Source organism: Diadema antillarum, unplaced genomic scaffold (genome assembly GCF_040938485.1).
Source record: "Diadema antillarum isolate AM-2024a unplaced genomic scaffold, OU_Dant_1.0 seq00000589_RagTag, whole genome shotgun sequence".
In the NCBI taxonomy this organism is placed as follows: Eukaryota; Metazoa; Echinodermata; class Echinoidea; order Diadematoida; family Diadematidae; genus Diadema; species Diadema antillarum.
Genome location: NW_027271521.1, coordinates 1127252 through 1148561, shown reverse-complemented (window position 1 = coordinate 1148561; position 21310 = coordinate 1127252). Strand labels below are relative to the sequence as shown.

Below are 21310 nucleotides of genomic sequence, written 5' to 3'. Positions count from 1 at the left end.
TTTGATGGAAGGGGTAAACCTCCGCCCAAAGCAAGTTAATATCAGCACTTATACCCACTATCTTTGCTCGTACTAAATATTTGTTATTTAAACAGGAACAAGAGTGTAGCTTCAGAATGTGTGTGGATCCGTTTTTTAAACAAAACACAATAAACCTCGCCATTATATCATGTTTGGTTTTTTTTTCGGTTTGCCCACGGCTTTCTGCTTCTGTTTTATATTCAAACGTCATATCGAGTATTCTTCCTTTATATCCTTTATTCAAAGGGGATGGTTTCATAGTGTTAGTGGAGATGAGGATTGAACTTTTAACTTTTTGGCGAGATACCAACAAACCACTTATGAAATAGTACAGAGCATACCATTCTAAGAGGAATTCAAAGCTTATGTGATAAAAATCGGTTTTGGAGTGACTGAGACATCCAAAAAACAAGGTAACACAAAGCGTTCGTAATAAAAGATGGGTCCCACCTTTTATCAGGATCGCTTTGTTTTGGATATCTCAGACATTAATTCCAAAAACCAATTTTCATCAAATAAACGTTGAATTCCTCTTGGAATAACATGCTCTTCCATATTTCATAAGGGGTTTCTCATTACATCACCGAAGTTAGAAACCTGAAGTTAGGACACAACCACAACTATACGATCCCTTTAAAGGGTGCAAATGGATATAACGTTTGGTAGACTTAACATACAATCACAAGAGCATAATCACAAGCACATAATCATGGAGATTGCTTCTTTCATATGTCATTTCGAACATTCCACTTGAGTGCGGCTAACTTGATAATTATCATATATAATCTCACAAATGACGTAGGTATAGTGGATTGTAAATACTCGCTCGCATGACCGCGGAAATGCTTTTAATCACAGCGCGATCAACAAGGATAAAGCAGAGTTAAAGGCAACCACGTAGAAACAATGATATTGGGATTATGAAAAATGAAATAGAAATGGAAAACATGAGGAATACACGGGAAAGACATCAAAGTAGAAATGGGAGTTAGAGAGAGAGAAAAAAAAGGAAGGATGGTAGAGGGAGGGAGGGAGAGAGAGAGAGAGAGAGAGAGAGAGAGAGGCGGTGGAGAGAGAAGGAGAGAGGGGAGGGGAGAATGAGAGAGGTTTAGCGGTGATAGAAGGAAAGAGGCGTCGATGAAATACACACTTTTTGCAGCGACATATTCTCTATAATATGATTAGATATGTCTTGTTTCATTCTGCATGACTCTATGTATGTTACATGCGCTATAATTGTTTTGGTGAAATTATGCTGTTTTGATGTTTATGAATACATATGTGTATTGTCCATATGCAGGGCCTCCATGAATAAAAGAGTTCAACTCATTGATGGAGCCACCCAGTGAAAACAAGACTATAGATAGATAGATAGATAGATAGATAGATAGATAGATAGATAGATAAATAGATAGATAGATAGATAGATAAATGAATGAATGAATAGATATAGATAGATAGATAGATAGATAGATAGATAGATAGATAGATATATAGATAGATAGATAGATAGATAGATAGATAGATAGAGAGAGAGAGATAGATAGATAGATAAATAAATAAATAAATAAATAAATAAACAAACAAATAAATAAATAAATAAATTAATTAATGAATAAATAAATAAAAAATACATAAATACATAAATCAATGAATAGATAAATAAATAAATGAATAAATGGTTATACGATAAAAGGGTATTAGGATACGTGGAAAGAAAAAAGAAGGAGTATGACGGAGAAGAGAAAGAGAAGAGGAGAAGAATGAAAAGGAAGAGGAGTATAGGTGAGAAAGATGAGATTGAAAAGACGGACGTTAAAAGAGAGGTGCAAGGTGGTGGAGGAGGAGGAGGAGAGAGGAGAAGAAAAGGAAGAGGCCAGAAGACGAGACAAGGAGAAGGACAAGGAAAGGAAAGAGGAGGAAGAAACGAAGGTAGGACGAGAATGAAAGGAAGATGATAGAAGAAGATAGAGATACAAAGAAGCCGCAGATTATTGTTTCTTTTCTGCTTTTCTTGATGTGTGAGTGCACATTATAAATATGGGAAAGCGCAGTTTTTATCATCGCTCTCATATTTGCTCACTGCGACTATTCTCACTTGTAAGACAACTAATGCGAGAAAGACTTTTTCTACAGGACCATACCGACTGCAACAACTTGTGTTTATGCGATGCAGTTGTAGTTTATTGCAGTGTTGTTGCGACAATGCTTGCCTTGACTTTTTCCCCTTCCCAAAACACTGCCGTTTCTATCAGGTAAGCCATCATCCATAATTTCAAACTCTTTTTTTTTTTCCAGTCGGGATTTATCATCACATTTACACAATACCGTTTTATCAAAATTAGTACAGCTGTTGAAGCTGTGTGTCAAATGGTTATGCGATACGACACGACAGTACTATACGGGGGACGTCATTATTATGCAACGCGCACGCATGGAAGGTATACGGTCAAAATCTGGATAGTTTCCTGTTTTTGTCGTTGATTGATTGCTTGGTATGTTGATTGATCACCGCAGATATTGTCGATTAAAAGGCATTGATCCTGCAGACAATCGAGCGACTCCTAGGGGAATCAAGGAGGTGATTCGTCTCACCTCCCCGGAGGAATCAAAACGCGAAAGCCATGTATGATAAAATAAAACGAAACATTGCGATTTTGAAAGGCAATATAATGCCTATCCAGGCGTGTTTGCAAATATAGATTCTATCACAAGGTTAAGAGAAAAATCGAAGGTGTTAGACTAGACACTCCGGGAAGACAATGCACCATTTAGGAATAGGTTATCTCTCTCAGACCACCCCCCCCCCCCCCTCAATCAAGTTTTGTCAAAAGAAAGAAGATTCCAAAAGCCCTTTGTTTTGTTTCATTCTGATTTAAGTGTCTTAAACCCTTAATGAAAATAAGAACATGAGCACCTTCCAGAGATAGGCCTGCCCCATCCGCATAAGTTCTGAAATTGAGCCACACACGGAGTTTGATTGTGTCTGAAGCTACTTGCTTTGACACAAAAATACACGCCAGGTGTAGAAAATCACGTGATCCTCGGCTCCCGGAAATAGTATTGAATGCATTCGACCTTGACCTTTCCTTCAGCTTTTATATATCGTCTGTATTGCTCTGGCATAGTTTTTTTTTCTGTAATCTTAGCGCATCATCTTCCAGTACACCCATTGCAGAAAGAGTAGGTCGATCAGATAATCCGAACGGAACTTTGGAAAGGAAAAGGAATGAACAGTCAAAGATCAATAGATAGAATGAAAATGACATTGAATTTACGGATCAAGAGAAAAAGGAAGAGCAACTGTGATCAATAGCATTTAATTTTCTCTTTTAAATCACGAAGTACAGCCATACTATATTAATATCTCAATGTTCATGTAATACAGTATCATGTAATACTGAGTTGAGACATACTCATACGTTTTCAGTGTGTGTTTGTATTTACATATATATATATATATATATATATATATATATATATATATATATATGTGTGTGTGTGTGTGTGTGTGTGTGTGTGTGTGTGTGTGTGTGTGTGTGTGTGTGTGTGTGTGTGTGTGTGTGTGTGTGTGTGAATGGAGGGGAGTCCAGGGTAGTGCTTGTGGTTTGATCTTGGGTCAATGGCGCACCCTCTTCCCCCCCCCCCCCCCCCCCCGCCGCTTCTACGAGAAGTGTTTCTGGGCGGAACCCTCAGAAAGTCATGAGTTTTGTTGTTGTTGTTGTTGTGTGTGTTTTTTTTATATTTCTTTCTAAAGCCAAGGGGGGGGGGGGGCTTCGTCCCCGACTCCCAGTTCCGCGGCTCCCGATGTGTAAGTATAAGCGCTTCTTTGCTCCAATCTCATTCAAAACATTCAACCTTTTCACTGGTCTAAATTTGAAAGTTGGAGAAACTACCACGATCTATTAAGGATTGCATACATACATTATATTGCATTTTTATTTGCGACATATTCCCCAACATTTCCCAATATGCATTATGGCTATATATTCAGATAGAATTTCTATGGAACATTCTATAGATTATCAAATTACCCCACACTCAGGCCCTTAATTGTCATGAAAGAAATTTGCAATATCCTTATTAGTCACGAACATGTCGCAGATGTTGCATAGCAACAGCAAAGACACAACCAATCAGATGTGAGTATTGAAATCGATGCCGCGGTCACCTGAAATTATCGCAACTTTCACTAATTGCACAACATTTCCACGACAATGAGAATGAAATCAAACAAAGTAAAAACAAACATAATATGATGAGAGCTTCGTGGCATTGTTTATCCATGTCAATTTCCCTTGAAACCCGAGGGTCATCTTCCAGGTCACCTCCGGGGTTGGGGGAAAGGGAGATGGGGGAGTATACTAAGTGGTCTATCACTGTTGCTCGAGCTATATGCGTAAACTATGTAGCTCACTTGTGAGACACGACCATCCGTGCATTACAATGTGCTAAAGATTGGCACCGTGAAAGACTTCACTCAGTTAACCAAGCGATTGATTTACGTCATAAGGGGTGAATCATTATTATGCGTTATGTATCTTTTTTTATTCACAGCTGACCTTATTCATCAATTTGTCCAAACATTTGTTCAAACACACCCACATACACACGCACACCCCCCTCACACACACACTCATACACATATGCACCCACTGAGTACACGTAAGAACATATTTATCTAAAATGTATGTCTGTTTTTATTGCAACCACGTGGAAATCCTAAGCAAAAGAAAACGTGTAGATCATAACCTGAGCAAGGCAACCATCTGCCCAACGCGACCAGCAACCCCAGATTTGGTTTCCTGCTCGACAACCATGTCCCAATCAATGACTGCCCAACGGGACACGAAGTTTATTGTAGCTCTGTTGGCTGTTGCATCAACAAAATATGTCAGTGAACTTTGTCGACTGCAGGTTTTTTTTTCTCTTAAAGCAACCGGTGATTGCTTTCGGGGCAGAGTGATTGGATAATATGAATGATTCTAAAATTTTTATGTGCATAGTGTGAAGCACTTACTTTGTAGAGTGTACACGGTGTACAACACTTATTCCTTTATAAAGGTGTATACGGTGTGCAACACTTATTACTTTTTACGGTGTACAACACTTATTACTTTGTAAAGGTGTATACGGTGTAACACTTCTTATTTTGTAAAGGTGTACACAGGGCTCGACATGAGCGGTGGACCGGTGGCCCGGGGCAACCAAAATGGATGCCGGGTCATCACTTTTTAAGGAAAGGTGTGTGTTGGTGGCCCGATCGGGACACCAAATTTCATTGAAGGGCCACTAAAAGAAAAAGTTAATGTCGAGTCTTTTGTGTATGTATTACCATGATTACAATGTAATATATCGTGCAGAACATGCATGTAAGCACAGCATTATATACAACGTGTATGTCACAATGGCTATATGCTTCGAACATGTCTACGACGACCACCTGTCTGTAACGACCACGGGAAAATGTGCTTCCCTGGAGCAGTCGTTATAGACAGGTTTGACCAAGCGTTGACTATATACATTTACTCTAATTTTGTAGTGAAAATGCGCAGTATCATTTCTTTAATGTAGTGTGGCGCATCCATCGTAGCTAAACTCATAGACATAGACACATAGATATTGAAATGAGGAGTTAGAGGTGCTTTAATACAATCTCTGTTACATTGATGGCCATTGTCGTTCCCAAAGGGGGAAAAACGCGTAGAAAGAAAACAAAAGAGAAAAAGTCTGCAGACATTGTTTATGTACTGCTGAATACAAAACCGCTGCCTTTAAGATGACTATCAACAAACACAGATGCGTGCGATCAATTACTATATACACGGTGATGGTGACACGCTTCGTCCCTTTTTCTTGTCCGTTTTAATCGCGCCGGAGATATCCGATATTGAGGTATCGATATCAGCTTCCTCGTAATGTCGGATGTAGAGGGAAATTTTACTCGGGCGTAAGTGATAAAATGAATGTACATTAACCTGAATAGAGACGCGCATGTCTGATAGGTCTGCTTTTTACCCCTATATAATCATCATTATTTTCAACAGAGGGCTTCAAAAATATGATATGTCGATCGTAAAGTATAATGGGATTATGACCGAGGTGGGGAATCCACCTAAAGATATCGCTGTACTTTTCTTTCACTGCAAAGAGAGAGGAGAGGAAGTAATATAATACGGAAGCGCCACATGCATTCGGAGAGCAAAATCGTATACTAGTACAATAAGAGAAGGTTTAGGCAAATGGCGTCAGAAAAGTCTTGCCTGAAACAGCATAGCTACGTTGTCACATTAATGTCTGTAGAAAAAGAAAAGTAGGTCACATGATTTCATAGATTTTGTCAAAACCTGTAAGTAGACCAGTTCCATTTTTATTTGCAAACAAACAGTTTAATATACCTCTTCACATTGTGCTTTGTTGAAGCAACTATTGAAAGCAATGCATGGCACTCCATCAGACGTTCTCACAAGGTAAAAGACACGCGAGATAAACACTTTCTTATTGTAAAGAACTTTACTCGTCATGTATGAACTAATTCAGAAAGATTACTTCAAGTTCGATTCAAATTGAGGTGAGGTTGGATTGATGTGAGGTGATAATCAGAGTATCGAGAAAAACAAAGACGTCCTCCAAGTTCATATAGCTATCTTTCTCGGGAGGAAAAGATAAGGAAAGATGAAACTCCTTGAACCTTTTCACGTCAATGGAAAACGATTTAGATACCAATCACCAATGGAAGCATTAACGCAGCGTGCATGCTTGACTAGTGGTGGTGACCGTTCGTCCAGCAAATAGCAAAAGAAGAAAAAACAACAACAATACATGCCAAGATTCACCGTTCGTCCATGCACTATCCACCAATCTGTCAACGGTTTCCAGGCAGGGGAGTGGCTTAATGGGCTCACGTTAATGCGTGTGAACTTTGCTGTTTAATAAGGTTTAAGAGTGGCTGATCGGGGTATATGATACATCAATATGATTATCTGCGATAGGCCGTGTCATATTCATAGATATCATCTGAGTGATATCTCAATCAATAGCCTCAGCTTTGACATTGCACGTCTGTTCCGGAGCTCATTCTACTTTGTACAATATTACCATGTATGAAAGATAACGACGGATGCAGTGTCCCCATAACTTAAAGGGATGGTACAGTATTGGTGGAGATGAGAATTGGGCTTTTGACTTTTTTTGCAAGATACCAAGAAAGCAAATATGAAATAGTACAGAGCATACCATTTTAAGATGAATTCAAGGTTTATTTCATGAAAATCTGGTTTGGAATGGCTGAAACATCGGAAAACAAGGTAAAACAAAGCGATCGTAATACATTGTGATAAAAGGTGGGTCCCACATTTTATTAGGATCGCTCTGTTTTGGATATTTCAGTCATTTCAAAACCAATTTTCATCAAACAATCGTTTAATTCCTCATGGAATTACATGCTCTTTCATATTTCATAAGAGGTTTCTCATTATCTCACCAAAAAATGTTAGAAACCTGAAGTTAGGTCTCAACCAAAACTATACAATCCCTTTAAATTTGTAAATAGGCCCCATATAACACGCATGCACGCAACTCATTGTGAACGTGAACGCCGTACATGTTTGATAATCTTGTTCAAACGCATGTGTATATATTACATAAGCGCATAAGTGTATTCATAAGTGCGTGTTAATTTGTTTGTTTGTTTGTGTGTGTGTGTGTGTGTGTGTGTGTGGGTGGGTGTGTATGTTGTTGTTGTTGTTGTTGTTATTATTATTATTATTATTATTATTATTATTATTATTGCTTTATTTGGGGGTGTGCGTGTGCGTACGTGCAAGTGTGTGCATATTGTGTGTTGGACACGGGACAGTATTATTACAAGAAGCTTAATGGCCCTGTCAAGCGCTGGTGTGACGGGTGACCCATGTTTTGGACGAATATTGCACGCTTTTATCTGCGTTAGTCATCCACGTACGTATATTTTATGCGCATGCACAGACCTTAATAATGACTTTGTCCTCGAAATTGAAGTTTTAAAATAATTACCCTCGTCGTCATTGTCATTTTCAGGTTACAGTGCAAATACTAATTTCGATCTCAGTGGCATATTAATATAATTACGGTATGTAGGTATAGGCCCTACGTTTTTTATGATCAATTAGCTTTTTTTTTTTTTGGTACAGGTTTGTTAGTGCCCTGCTATAGTGTATTATAATTCTCCGTCTACATGTAGGTTGGCGGTTTTATATCCTTTCATACTGCCCTCCAAAAAGTGCAAAAGTGTCTGGCTGCGGTTGGGAATGGCAAAGTCCTTTCGAAAAGCACTTGATGTGTAAACATCCACCCGTTGCATTTGAAACCACATTATTATCGTATCGTTATCTTAATTCAACATCATCATTACTATACCTAGTAGTGTGCATGTGTTTTCAATATCCTGAAGAGTCTTCTACACAATGCTGTTTACTCACTATAAACTCAAGGATTATGAAACCCTATATATATGTGAATTAAGAGAGTGCAGCAATATTAGTAGATTACATCAGCGAAGTTTGAGGAAAACAGAAAAACCGTTGAAGAGTTATGGATAAGCTTTTGATGCAGCCATTGTTGGATGAAAAGTATATAATATTGTGACGTCATGTATGGAAAAATATAAAGAAAAAATAAAGAAGATTAAGCATATTTTCACTTTTCACGCATAACAAAAGAGCATTTGACTTATTCCTCTTTAACAAGACGGGGAATAATGTTACATGCCAGTAGCAAATCTAGGAAATGTGTATATACTCTTCATAAAAAAAAATGAAATATTGAGGAATTATTCACTTTATTTTTGCCTTATATCGTTGTGCTTACGTGACGTCATGAACTGTAGTAGTCTTCTCATCAAGCAGTGGCAATATCGAAACTTTAAAGAGTCATAAATTACAGATTGACCGATTTTCCTTAAACTTCGTTGATGCGTTCTACTACTATAGCTGCATTCATTCAATCCACATGAACATTTGAGTATACATTTGTATACCATTCCCTTTGTAAAGGTAAATTTAGCCCCTTCGTTGGCGTTAAGGAGGTTATGAAAATGATCGCTATGATTTTAATCACCCATTTTAATCGATCTAATAATTGGCCAAAAGACATTGTCTATTCGGCATTAAAGGAATGATGGTAGTGCTAGCTCCCTTCTATTCGCATAAACAAAAAGACAATTCACTAACAAAGCACATTTCGGAGTATTGTAACTGAATGACATATCTATCGTGTCTATTGTGAATTCACGTTATCTTGTGAGTTTCACGCAGTATACAAATACACATAGATTATCTTTGTATCATACACCACACCCACACACACACACACACACACAGACACACACACATACACACACACACACATACACACACACATACACACATGCATGCACGCATATATACAAATTTACATAATCTCAACATTTATGTAACATATCATATGTCATATAATATATTATGCTAAAATTGGTGTCTGTGTTTATGATTATAATAGCACATCAATGTACTTGTAAATATTATATAACACTGCGTATATGTGTGTAAGAGAGTTCTCAGGTTTATATCATATAGGATCACTCGAATAGATTTGCAGAATGATTTGGAAATTATATATCCATATGGAATTCTACATAAAGAGATTACTTGGCCTCTTATTTGCTTTGTTTTACTTATGAAGCCTTATTCTCTGTTAACAAAGACTGTGAAATGTCTATATTCTCGTCAAAAACGGGAAAAAATGGTGAATTGAATCGAAATAAATTACAATTACGTCTTGACCAGAAGTATATCAACAATTCACGATGATATCTGTTTTATCTTTAAGTGTATACTTATGCGCAAATAGTGAATAAGTATGACTATACATAAATGAAGCTCATTATAGTTTAAACTTACCTAAACTGGGTATGTCACATCAGAATACAGAGCCATTCTGAACCACACATTTTATTTGGCATCAATATAAAGTCACTACATTCTGATATTGTCCAACATTAAAGATCCCGTCGGTAGCTTGCCTTGCGCACGTATATCTGATCAGGTGACTGTATTTTCGCGTATAAGTGTGTTCCCACCAACATATCGGTGGAGAAATGATAAAAACCCCTCAGCGCGTAAAATCAAAGAAATTTCCTTACCCAACATTAGAAGCAGACAGGTACCCTCTCTCAGTTATGTGTGGTGCGTTTTCCATACGTTCTCTTGGCACGGAGAAATATGCGGTTACCAGTCAAACTACCCTTAGTCTCTGAGTGACGACACAACCTCCACCCAGCTGCCGACAGCATGTTACGTGTTCCTCGAGAAACGAGTAATTTCCCAAATGATACGTTTGCGAGCGCACGAACAGTGTATATACACGGATATACTAGTATACAAAAAATGTAATGTACCAGTAAGTGCTTGCCATTAACTACCATCTCTCTCCCTCCCTTTCTCCCCCATCTCCCCCTCTTTCCCTCTCCTTAGCTCTCTCCAGTTTCATCCTTTTTTCTCTTTCCAGGATCTATAAACAAATTCTATACCCTACGTCTCTTTCACAGTCCGTTCTGATTTATCTCCCTGCATATCTCAATGCTCTTTCTCAGATTCTCTCGCTCCATCTCCCCCATTAAATCTTGAATTAAATGCGCTTGTTTTGTTGACTCCAGTAGTCATTAGTTTAATTCTAAATCAATGTCAGATGGTGGGAAGTGTGTATGGGGCGCTGGAAGGATGATGCCTTTTAAAGAGTAAAACATTAAAACGACCGTGCCAGCAAGCTCTGACTTCGGTGTCATCATCGCTTGACTTTGCCAGCCGCAGCAGCGGCGATTAATGTGTGAGATACCAGCCGGAGTGAGTTAGTGCGTGATGGGTTTGATGTAAGAACGTTGCAGAATTACTGTCCTTGGAACGTACACTGTTATTTAAGTATATCCTGGTAATGGATCCGCTGCTTATTTTCGAGGGAAAAAAAATAAAACTTCTTCATGTCCTTGAGGGTGCCCATGAGTTGATCAGAAAACTAATCCCGGACCAAGGGGTGCAGGAGTTTATTTATATAAAATGACAATGAACTGTATTACAGTAATGATAACAATCATACAGTGACAATAGGCAGAATGATAATGAAAATTGATGATATTGATAATGTCAACAGTATCTGCTTGTTACAAAATTCAATATCCTTTCTACATGAGCACTATCAGACAGTGGCGGATCCAGAGGGGGGCGCAACCGGCGCACGCCCCCCCCCCCCTTTATTTTCCGTTAAAAACAAAAGAAATAAAAAGAAAAAAATGAAATGAAACCCGGAAGTGGCACCAGAAATATTAGTCACGCCCCCCCCCCCCTTTACAAAATTCCTGGATCCGCCCCTGATCAGAGAATTATAGTAAAGATCGTGTACACAATGTATCCATAAATATGACGACAATTATTAGCAACGGTATTAATCATAAGCTGGTATGAATGATGAAGTACATTTCTCTTAAACCGTATACATATTTGAATAATTACCTTTAGACACGAATGCGATAGTGCTATATTCTTTGATGACGTCATCATTACGAAGTTTATTATATTGTCGCCGGAATCTAAGAGTTTTAAAGCAGATTTCCATGTATCAATATTCATCCATGTGCTTTTTTTCTATTCCAGTTTTATGTCTGTTTGATTTCTTTAGTCGTAAGAGCAGATTTCAATCCTACGCTCGTTATCGAGCATGTTGTCACCTTATTTGGAAATATTCGTAGCCAGTCGGAGAGGCAAATTCTCAGGAAAGCACATCTTTCCCCCCCGCTGATGCGTGCCTCAATAAGTTAAAAGCGCGCGGGCATTGCGGGGAAGCTATTTAACTCGGCGTGCAACATCCGCTTGGTTAAAAGGAATGTCATCACCATGACGTTCAAAGGGGATGGCTAGTAACTGATCAGTGGGAATCAGTGGGAAAGCTGGGGGATGATTGTTCCAATCCTCGTGGGATTCATTTAAGAGTATATCATATATCTATTGTTGTGTGAAAATTATTTGGTCCAGAATGGTCTCACATTCAAGTAATGTGCAGTTCAATGTTAACGATCGCCCCGTCACTGTACAGGCATGCTAACCTGGAAGCATTAAACTGCACATTATACTTGAATATGAGACCATTCTGAAGCAAATAATTTTCACACAACAATAGATATGTAATATGCTCTTAAATGAATACCACAAGGATTGAAATAATCATCCCCCAGCATTCCCGCTGATTCCCACTGATCAGTTACTAGCCATCCCCTTTAAAGGGATGGATGGATGGGGGAAAGTATTGTTCGTATATTTTTTGTTTTTTTTTTTTTAAATCCACTCTATTCTTTTTTTCTGAGCTTTATCCCACATCTTTCAGAACTTAACAAAATAATGTGCAAACAAAGCGTCCATGACATATTACGAGAAATGATGCATTTGTTTGTTTGTCTTTAATGGGAAACAATCATTACCAAATTTATCATTGATGGCGATGATTTTCTTTTGTTTTTCCAAATAAAATTGTTATAATCAGTACTAAGATGATAAGAAAAGCATTAGCGAAAGACTTGATGAATTCAATGATTATGAATTTGATCATAACCTGAATAATTGCGTTTACAACGGTGATGTCCATGATTTTATATACATTTATCATTATGATTAATGTTTGGTGATTACTATGGTAACAAGTCACGTGATCGGCAGTATTATTGTCATATCTCTTATGGGCGATGTTATTACTGATCATAATCATGATCATGATCAACTCCGATGAACATCAACTGATCATCGAATTATCACGATCACTTCAGTGATAATTTATTTTGTGCAATTTATTCTTAATGGAGCATCAAAGGCAATCCTCCAATTAGCTCAGTAGTCACTTTTATACTTTAAACAATTTCACAGCGAGATGAATCTTAGTCGTAACACATGCCTCGTATAAGAACAGTCAGTCATGATAGACATGATAGAGATATTCAATGTAGAGACAGTCGATTTGTGATTATCTACTCCGAGCGTTTGACTGAGGGTGGATGCCCAACACAATAATGTTTTTCCTACAATTGTACTTCGCTGCGTTTACTTACGTATGAATACACACACACACACACACACACACACACACATATATATATATATATATATATATATATATATATATATATACATACATATACATCGGTAATACACGATTAGTATAAGACTTCCTAAATAAATGCGTGAACTAAACTGTTTATAGGATGAAATGGTGAATCAAAACACATTTTGACAATGAGACCACTGTATATGGAAATATAAAACCATCAGTAATTACATGGAAACAGACAAACAAAAAATGCTACATATTAACTGCTGTTTGCAACTGTGACTGCAACTCTATTTAAACGAAGAAGAAAATCGAAAACGAAATTCTCCCTGGCGCCGTCGCAGCCTGAATGCATTGCTTGTGCAGATCGTGTCGAAATATTATCAGCGTATGATCATTAGCTCTACTAACCTGCTCGGTTTGGGGGCTGTTTTTATGTTAATGTCTATTGAAGTCATGGGGGGGGGGGGCGGGCTTCAGAATGCCTAACATAATAGTTGATTTATACACTGACATAGCAATGTACCGGATTCATTACATGGCCCACTGGATCGTCTTTTCTTCTTATTTCAGAAGCCCCCCCAGTTATGGTCGAAATAAGTCACAGTGTTTAAAAAGAAATTCAATATTCTAAATTGGCATAATGGGTCTAAAGGATAAGAAATGACATAAGAAATGACAGGTTGTATTGAGCTGGGAGTTAGAGCTGAGATTCAGAGGGACCACTCATGAATCCAGATTTGTATGAGACCTATAGATTATAGAGCATTCCAAGCCATGTACATCTGACGGATTTGCCCAAGCAATATTCGTTATAATAACGGAATGCTTGTGTAAGGTCGTTTGGGCGTTCATTGAACAGCGCCATCATCATGAAACGGGCACTAACTCCACATTCATTGCGATTTTTAACTTGTTGTGTGCGTGTCTTGTCGTTGTTGTTGTTGGGTTTTTTTGGCTTTGTTTTTTGTTTTTTTGTTTTCCTTTGCCCTTGTTTGTATACTTGTAATCATACTTTGAAATGTCAGTTACTCATTATTTTAAAGAATGTAATTTTAATCTGAAACGAATTGAAATGCATTAAATGATATAACCCTATAGCAATGTTGAGCTACACTCAATTTAAAGCTTTTTATGCTACGTTGTTTGGACATGGATCCTAAAATCTTGGTGTATGACAACATCGAGGAGATGATTTAATAAAAATGTACATGTTAGGATTACGCATACTGTCTCACACATGATGTTCATGCGGACATACACCACACACACACACACACACACACACACACACACACACACACACACACACACACAAAGAATTCCTCTTTCATATCACCAAACGTGAAGACCCACCCCAACCTACCTGATACATATTCAGCACACAGCGTACAATCCTTCACATACTTTTATTGTTTAGCCTCCACAGAGCTCTAAATTCACATTGTGATTCGGCAAGGTTCTATTCGGTGCTTATCAATCTATCGTTCGTAGTATAAGACATGGCGCATAAGAAATCGAGTGACATAATTTTATGCACAGGAATTTGAAAAGATCCATCCATCCATCCATCCATCCATCCATCCATCCATTCATTCACTCATTCAGTTCATTTTCAAAAGAAATACAATTACAAAAATAGATGGATTACCACCTGAAGTGGATTTAGCACCATTTTGATGTGGTCATTGGTTTGCCTGTTATAAAAACATATTATATATATATATATATATATATATATATATATATATATATATATACATATATATATATATATATATATATATATATATATATATATATATATGGTATCCATTAACATGGTAAAGCTCTATACATATCAGTCATCCAGGCACACTGCCTGTTTCAAGGCCATAGAGACACTGCATTGGATTGATTTGGATAAAAGTGCGTGGTAAGTTGATACCCAATCCGATTACATACTCATTTATTTGGCGCCATGAGCCCGCATGAAGCTGCGAGCAAGGTGGAAATTAATAATGTGGAGGGAATGACATTAAACAGAGCGAACATCAACAAAAACCAATTGCTTAAGCTGATAATGCGTTGAGGAAAATTAAAAAAAAACAACTAGAAATGTCGCTATGGCGACTGATATGCCTCCGCCATAAATGTCATGTTTCTTCCAATAGGTCTAGAGTAGGTCTGGGTGCACGTCACGAGACCGACACCCACGAGTCATACAGCCCACAAGTTATACAGCTCACATTTCATACAGCCCACGAGTCATACAGCTCACAAGTCATACAGCCCACCAGTTATACAGCCCACGAGTTCGACACTGAGTACATAAAGCCCACGAGTTCGACATCAAGTAAAATAAGCCCAGGAGTTATACGGCTCACGAGACCGACACTACGCACAAAAGGCTCATGAGACCGATAGTAAGCAAACAAAGCCCACGAGACCGACACTACACTTAAAAGGTCCACGAGACCGACGCTACGCATACAAGGCTCACGAGACCGACATTACGCAAAAGAAGGCCCACGAGGCCGACACAGTGCCGTATATTAAGATATAATATACGGCACTGGACCGACACAGTGCCGTATATACGGCACTGGACCGACAGGATGAACAGCGCCACCTATAGACCAATAAATTGTATAGGGTGTCCTGATAATAACATAGGAAGATATGAGAGATGGAAAAGAAGAGTTGCCATCTCTGGCAGGGTGTTACCCCATCAGTTGCCCCCCCCCCCCCCCCCCCCCCCACTGAAAAGATCAGGATCTTTGTGTTTGCATGGGTGTGTGTTTGTGAAGAAAAAATGAACAAAGTACAGTAAAAGTGTGTAACAGATCTTTCCACAATAAACCTGCTAGGGTGTTGATTTGTATTAATAAAAAATAAAAAATAACCTAATTGTCTATTAAGATAGCGTTAGGGATTCGGAAAAAACCAGATGCATCCATGAAAACAGCTATTGTATTTCACGACAAAATGTACTGTTCGGAGGAGAATAACACAAGTCACAAAACTGAGGTGAATCCCTGCGATATAAAACGTTTTAATCAGTAGAATTACATTATAGTTACAGAGAAAATTACACATAGATCTTACTGCAAAACGTCAAAGCAGGAGAGTAGAATATCTAAAATAGAATAAGTAACTAGTGAATCGGGAAAGAGAAGAGGTAAATTTATATATTGTCCAACTTCTAACTAAAAACAGGGAAAGCCTATTAAAAATAGCACGATGGCATTATCAAAGCTCTAAAATGAATCCATATATCGTTATTGTCCTCTTTTAAATTCATTTGTTTTTTGTCTTTTTTAAGGGGGGATGATGAATACTATTCTTCTATTTTTTGGGGGGCGGGGGCATGAAGAATACAATTCAATTTTTCTACATGATAACAATGTCGCTCCCTGACACACTTGCCCCCCCCCCCAGAAGTATGTAGAAATACATATTTGATGACGTTCATAATTATGTAGATAGTCACCATCTTTCAAATGATAGCGTTACGAAACTACACCCGCCAGTATGTTATTTTTCCGTTCATAGAACATCCTGTACAGGTGATTTACATGTAGATGGCGCTGTTTATTCTGTCGGTCTCGTGGGCCTTCTTTGCCTACTATCGGTCTCGTGGGCTTTCTTTGCTTAGTGTCGGTCTCGTGAGCCTTTTTAGCTTAATGTCGGTCTCGTGGGCCTTTTTTTGCCTACTGTCGGTCTCGTGGGCTTTCTTTGCTTAGTGTCGGTCTCATGAGCCTTTATTGCTTAGTGTCGGTCTCGTGGGCTATGTTTGCTTAGTGTCGGTCTCGTGGGCTATGTTTGCTTAGTGTCGGTCTCATGAGCCTTTTGTGCGTAGTGTCGAACTCGTGGGCTGTATGACTCCTGAGCCGTATAACTCGTGGGCTGTATGACTCATGGACCTATTATTGATGTCGGTCTCGTGGACCGTATGACTCGTGGGTGTCGGTCTCGTGGGATGCCCCCGTAGGGCTACGTCTTGACAGTGTGATGCGACAGTTTCACATAATTGACAAGAAAAAATGAATGCCATGTTTGTCAAAAACGTGTTGACTGTTTACTTTCCTTAAACCAGGATGAATTTGGATGGATAGCTAAATTGTTTAAGAGAGAAAGTATGTGGGAATCTGAAAATTTTCACATGACATTTGACCTTTGCCCTTTGAGCCCATGGCCCACAATATTTGTCAAATAATCGCTCATGGGTAACATCTATTTTCACGACAATGTTTGAACTATGCCCATTATTTTCACTTTATGGGCGCAGATAAAGGAAATGGTTTCATATTTAAAAGTATCCTTAACTAGTTACAAACCTACAACGAAGGTCTCATTTTTTTCACACAAACTTATGTGAGAAAAAAGATAAAGTAAAAAAGCATTAGGCAGGTGAGGAATGTCGTAACTACGTTCACGTTGTTCTACATAAGGTTCTTCTTCCATTATCATGAAGGAAAAAAAAACAAGCAAAAATACAAATTCATTCTTAAAATACATCATTACCTATTGTGTGCGGCTAATGTGAAGAAACAACCTTAAAAAGTAATCAGTGCCGTGACTATCTGTTTAATTTCCGTGTGCCCCAGAGAAAGGAATGTTTGTGTGATCTGAACTGATTCCCCTTTCCTTTTTCGTTCGAGGTAATCAAACAACAATGGGAAGCGTTCAATAGGTTTCTACGTCATTATGACTTTGTTACTATGGATAACGAGGTTGATGTATTGTTGTCCAGTGACACGTCGATGATTAGTCATGATCTTGAGTAGAGATCAATAAGAGAGTGGGTATAACTATACCGAAAACAAGGGAAAACGCAATTTGGAATTTCTTATTGATCACGAATTTCGAGTTTGATGATGCACGAGATTCACTATCACTCATAACTCAAAGACCCGGTTAGGAAATCCACAACGAAAGAGGCAGGTGGAATTAGTTTTGATTGGATTCTGCGCACACTGTAAAAAGAGCTGTGTTAGATTTAACACCATGGTTGTTAAATCTAACACCGATCAAGTTTTAATAGATGACCACGCCGACAGGTGTAGAAAGTACGTTTTGATGGCGTTGAAAAGTGTTTACCTGGCCTTTCCTGGTGTTAATTTGACACTGTAACTGGTGATAGTTAGACACTGCGCTGGTGTTGATTCAACAAAGACACTACTTGGTGTTGATGCCAATGGTATAACACCAGCCCAGCTTCAATAGGAGACCACACCAACTGGTGTTACTGTGGTGAAAATGTGCTTACAACTCTTTTTTTATTCGAAAATCATATACTTTATCGGAAAGTTCTTGTTCGTCTATATGGTAGTTCAAAATCAACAAGAAAAACAATAAATGATTACCTATCTAAAAATTAGTTTTATATTTTGAAGTGACACCCGGAGGTGTTAATTTGACACCACAAACTTTTAATGAGCACAAGAAGTTTAACACCAGCTCGGTGTTGATTATCTAACACCCAATTTTTTGCAGTGCATATAATTTTGGCTCGCCTTTCCAATCAGACAATGTTATCAGACAACATTATGAGACCACTGGAATTATTACTGCTGTTTCGAAAACTACATTCATGTCGGTGATCATCATCTAATTATTTGAGATTTGGTCCCTCGACAAGTTTGTGTGTATTTTCTACCGCAGAACAGTGTCCTTGCAACAACAAAAAACCCACAAAATGAATAGTGACTAGTAGGTAAATAGTACATTTTTTTTAGGGACTGAGAAGTGATTTTAGGGTGTTAATACGTATATAGTAATTTGAAACCGCGACAATCTATATGCCACTGTCATCTGAAGAGTTTCCGTGTATTAGGACTCAAAGTACATGACATGTTCGATCGAAATAATTTATTCTTAAAACATTTCTTTTCCTTTGGTGAAAAAGAAAAAAAAGATATGTAAAGTCTTCAATTCTAATCAGTAAAGGCTAAGCATTTAGCGGTTCCATGGAATTAGCTTCTGCCACAATTGCTCCTATGAAATATCTGCACGCTAAGCCAAATATAAGTTCTATACCCACAAACGTAACCCTAACCCTAATCCCAATCCGTACATCAAACTAAGCCTAAAACCCTATCACAACACCAACCCTAACCCTAACCGTAAGTCCTTCAAGAAAAATAGGACCGGAGCAACTGTCTTAGGAGCAAATGTTTTGCCACTCTTCCTTACACCTCCACGTGATTTCCCTTGTAGGATTTGATTGTGAGCTATACGCTTAATTGGGATTTTACTATGTGGCAAAATTACATTTTTGATTTGGCATTTTAAACATTTAGAAATAGTCAATGAACTATGAAATGAATGTGCAGTATAGCCATCCCTTTATCATTGATATTTTAATTGAGTACGCCGTGTTAGAGAGTCGTCCAGCACGAATGCAACACTCATCGGAGGGTAAAAGAGATCGAAGGGTTAATAGCTCATCAACTCAACTGTCACCAGACACTCATCGTACACTCATCGTATAAACCTAGTGACATCCGACAGCAAACAGTCTATGAAAAGGATGAGTGAGGTAAATACAGTGATATTATTAGATCCAAAAAAGTGAAATTATGTTATATTTTTCTCATAATTTCCTTACGTCCTTTTCATAGGCGACGTCACAAAATGTTGTATAGGCTTCTCATAGCAGCACCGAAACTTTTAATAAGATTCATAAGTTTTAATCTGATTTACCGATTTTCGTCAAAATCATTTTACTAACGTTCTCTACTAATATTGCTGCATCTACCTGATCCAGGCGTACATTTGAATTTATTCCTCTTTAAGTGCAAGCAGACTCTCCTGTGCCCCTAACTAAAATGCCAGTGGACTATCGTACTTATGCACTTCTACGCCCACGGCTCCCGAGGATTCAACGACGGGGGAAAAGCTGGTCACCCCTAATGCTACTGTTGAGACCAAGGGCTCCCTCATAATTGGGAAGTACAGCTGAATTTACGAAACTAAAATAAAACGATATAAAACAGGTATCTGTTTATGATGCAAACATTGTTGTTTTTAATTTTTTACCTTCCTTCTGTTATCTGAATATTTTGGCATTTCACTTTGATCTATCGGCAGGAGGTGTACTGTTTTGGAGAGTCTTTTTGACCAGCTTCCTATACACGGTTTTCCGATTTTGGCGCAGATCAGCCCAGTATCTGGTCCGAGTCTGATTACCACGCGACTACATACCGATTAGTCGGACTGGTGTCCTGCGATTGTCGGAAGTGTTGGGTCAGTGTCAGATAACACTCCTATCACAATCAGATGAACAGATGACAGATATCGGGCGGCCACCAGCCTTTGATCCGATTACCCTGATCAACGTCAGATCTTTGTTGGATTTGCTAGAAATCGGGGTCCCAAAATTCCTCTTGTCGGCTCATATTTCATCCGAACTCATCGGAACGCCGAAATTTTGGTATTTTTGGGATCAGATGAGCCTCCGGTGGTCGGTGGAATGGGACCTATATGTACGCACATTTGACCAATTGCAACTTGCGATAAACGAGGTTGTCATGTATGGCAGCAACCAAACAACAACTAATTAGCTGTGAGTATAGGCCTACATTTTTGCTGTTATAAAACTGAAAACGCTATACGTTGCAATAGCTGCAATTTTTTCTTCTTTCATAACACAGAATAAAAACGAGATACCACTTTTTTTTCATTTCTTCTTTTTTTTAAAGGAAAACAGCCTTACCTTGAATGCAATCGCCAAAAGTGACGCTACGCTGTGCTGCTTCAATGAAATCACAGTAAAAAAAAAACAACAAAAGTTACAAGAGAGGCATAATGTGTGATGAACAGTGAAAATGCCAGTATGAGATCCTTTCGTATAGCCCTCTCCGATGGCCTCTCTCGACAAGAGTGAATTTCAGAGTCAATTAATTATCTGCGTAATATTTGACCTTTCCTGTTAGGTATACAATGTAGCAGGATCGGTGTGAATACATCACAAGTCCATTAAGAGCAGCAGTTATATTCCCCGGAAATAGGCGTTGTACTTTTTCCCACAGGCATGTCGCCGCAGGTATATACTGGGATGTCTTCTGCTTGACGAAGAGATAACAGTATATATATACTTAGTCATGTGCTGTTGCTGGTCGAGTTACACCAGTATGCACGAAACTCTTTTCTGACTTGTCAGCATATTACGGCAACAGGTTTTAGACTTCTCAAGGCATCA

The 21310-nt window shown here is 38.4% G+C and overlaps 1 protein-coding gene across 1 annotated transcript in view; it reads right to left on the bottom strand.

The window, feature by feature from the left end:
• LOC139735638 (short transient receptor potential channel 7-like) overlaps window positions 1–20873 on the bottom strand; it is a 41696-nt gene extending 20823 nt beyond the window's left edge. The window contains exon 1 of the mRNA XM_071646388.1: window positions 20825–20873. The gene's annotated coding sequence lies outside the window, so the exon portion shown is untranslated. The remainder of the gene's footprint in view (window positions 1–20824) is intronic.
• Between the last annotated feature and the right edge of the window lie 437 nt (window positions 20874–21310).